General features: G+C 42.9%; 1 long non-coding RNA gene across 1 annotated transcript in view; it reads left to right on the top strand.

Annotated features, from left to right (window-relative positions):
* Positions 1-3165, top strand: part of LOC108447469 — a 113190-nt gene that overhangs the window by 105636 nt on the left and 4389 nt on the right. The gene's annotated exons all lie outside the window — the stretch shown is intronic.

Below are 3165 nucleotides of genomic sequence, written 5' to 3'. Positions count from 1 at the left end.
CTCTTTCCTAAGATAAGTGTTCCTCTTCCTGGGTATCCTTCCATTCATTGTTTTTATTTTTTCTGGGACCCCCAGTGGGCAAGTAGCAGTGAGGACAGAGGGAAGGTATTTCCCTGTCAGACCAGTCAGAACATGCAAGTCTTGTTATCCACGACATGTGCATGCTCTCTTAGTACCTCATGCATGCTTCTTTCCTGTCAGACACAGATAACCTAAATAAATTGGCCTGTTGTCTGCATTCAACCACTGGGCAACATGATGAGTGGAACTAGTCTAATATATGTGCACTATAGGTCTGATTTTTCTGTTAGTTTATGGCCACCTGCTTTCCTGCAGTTGTATTTGATTTATGGGGTGCAATAATGCGGAAGTCTTTTTCGTGCAGATGGTACAGCCTCAAACACTGCTCAGTAGACCTTGTGCAGAACGGGGAACATGTTTTGAGATCCTGTAGCTATTGTAACAGTTATTGGTGAAGGTGTAATCTGCACTTCTGTAGCTCTCCTTCATGTGGCAAAGGAAAAACTGCTGGTGCCAGGAGTTGTTACACTTGGGCAGTGAGTCTGGTACAGCTGTGAAGGTACGAAATAACTTCACAGTATTCACATCCATTGGCATGTAAATCCACATGAAAGTAACATCAAATTCAGCTGGGGAACAAATTCAGCTGACAGCTACCACAAATCATGTCCTGCACACACAGTGACCCCTGCAGTGCTCCAGGGTCAGGGCAGAGGGGCTGGAAGGTGCCTGAGGGAAAAGACCTGAGGGTGCTGGTTGAGAGTAGCTGAACAGGAGCCAGCTCTGCCCAGGTGGCCAAGAAGGCCAATGGCACCTGGGCTCTGGTCAGGCCGCACCTCAAATCCTGTGGCCAATTCTGGGCCCGTCATGACACAAAAGACACTGAGGGGCTGCAGTGTGTCCAGAGAAGGGAACAGAGCTGAGAAAGGGTCTGGAGCACAAGTCTGATGAGGAGCAGCTGAGGGAGCTGGGGGTGTTTATTCTGGAGAAAAAGAGGCTCAAGGGGGACCTTATCACTCTGTACAACTGCCTGAAAGGAGGGTGTAGTGAGCTGGGGGTTGGTCTCTTCTCCCACGTAACAATAGGACCAGAGTTCTGGTTCAAGTTGTGGCAGAAGGAATTTAGGTTGGACATTAGGAAAAATTCCTTCACTGGAAGGGTTGTCAAGCATTGGAGCAGGCTCCCCAGGGAAGCGTTAATTCACCATCCCTGAAGGTATTTAGAAGACTGTAGATGTTGCACTTGGGGACATGGTGTTGTGGTGATTTGGCAGTGCTGGGTTAATGGTTGGACTTGCTCATCTTAGAGGTTTTTCCAGCCTAAGCAATTCTATGAAATGTTTCTTCACAGCCAATTCCATGAGGTACTGAGCCCTTCTTAGGAGGATGTTAGCATGTTCAGAGAAGGTCATAGCTTCTGGGTATCTGGCGGGATTAAATCCAGAGTTAAATTTGGAGTTTGAATTTTGGAAGCGGCAAATTTGTGCATGGTGGCCCTCAGAGAGAAGGTAAGAGGGTTTGTTAGGATTTAGGTAGTATGTAGAGGAATGAGTGTGCATGCTGGGATGGGATTTAAAGTTTCAAACCAATTAGAATTTTAATTGTTTCTTTTTTCCTGTTTGTTAGCAGTTGTGACTAACTACCCTAGGCCAATAGACAGCTAAAGCACATCCCCATGTAGGGACGCCACAGTCCTACCTGTTACAGAAATTTCTAACAATGAGTCCTGAATTATCTCCAAAATATCCACAGTGTACTAAGACTGTATAAACGTGGTAAAAGCAGTGAGTTTCTTTACTCCTAACAAATTTTAGGGCAAATTGAGAATGTTTATTTTCTAAACACATTCCACCATATGATGAAATGATGGCTTTTTTCCTTTACAAATAACGGTTTCAATATCCTTTGCTTCACAAGTGTTTGATCTAACACAGTTCATGTTCAGCCATGGTAACACTCAGGATCTTTTTTTCATGCCTGTTGCTTTTCTGCCCTCCCCTCCACCCCCTGAGACAGATTGATTTGGAATCTATCCAAGTTCTCTCAGGAGTGGTATCAAATTTGTTCTCTTCTCTCCACACCTGACCCATTCTGGCTTCCTTTAAATTCAAAAACTAGCAAGGGCCCAGCCGTGATGGGAAAAAACCCACAACCACGCAAGAAAATCTCCCTATTTGTTATTCCTGTACAGGAAAGGTGGCTAATGGGGAACAGTGTTTCAATGGATTTACAACAGACTATGTTAAAAGGGAAGTTACCAGTCAGGTTTCTTTTTATATCAGATTATATTTAAGAAGAGGGAAAAGTAAATGTAGGCATTTCTAGAATAGCTGCACCTACCTCTGCAGCACTCTGTACCCATCCCTTTATACCCCTTTACTCATGCAATAATAAAAACAACCCTTTTCCATATTCACACTTTAAAATACACACTGCAGTTCAACCTGATATTTCACGTAATAATCAAACCAATTCCCCTGCTAATAGCTGCACACACATTTGTGTGTCAGTTCTTTAAATACCCAACCTTTGGGAAATAGGCCCTGGGTTGGAGCAGGAGGCACTCAGCCTCAACATACAATGAGTTTAAATGGAATAAGCTAATTTGTCACTGTTTTGTTATGATTGAATATATGTGTTTAGAATGAAATTTAATTTAAATCCAATTTGTAACATCTCTGTGGGTGGGACAAAGGGAAAAAAAAACCCCAAAGGATGTATTAACTGGATACTGTACTGTGAATGTAATGGGGCTTCTGAGTTTAATGTTCAATTAAAAAGCCCTGCATGTTCTTATTACTGTTTACAGGAGTGGGTTTGGGGGAGATTTATGTTATAAAAAACCCACTGTACAACCCTTTTTTTGTCACCAACTCATACAAAGTCTTTACCTGGTACAGTTAAGCCATCTGTTATTCTTGAAGGAAAATTCAGTCACAGAGGTATCAAGAGATAAAAAACGCATTTTTATATAAACATTTGCCTGAGTTGCCATGTTGGTTTTTTTATTTGAGAAAATGAAGATGAATTAGTATCACTGGCTGTTGTGTTTTGATATGGAGCAGAAGAATCTAAGTGGAATAAACAAGCCTGAGCCTTGTGGGGGCCGATTAGTCACAGGCGGCAGCGCTGGCAGGGGGCCCCC

The sequence above is a fragment of the Corvus brachyrhynchos genome, unplaced genomic scaffold (assembly GCF_000691975.1).
Source record: "Corvus brachyrhynchos isolate BGI_N302 unplaced genomic scaffold, ASM69197v1 scaffold346, whole genome shotgun sequence".
Classification (NCBI taxonomy): Eukaryota; Metazoa; Chordata; class Aves; order Passeriformes; family Corvidae; genus Corvus; species Corvus brachyrhynchos.
Note: the sequence above shows the minus strand (reverse complement) of the source record. Positions and strands in the feature narration are given on the sequence as shown.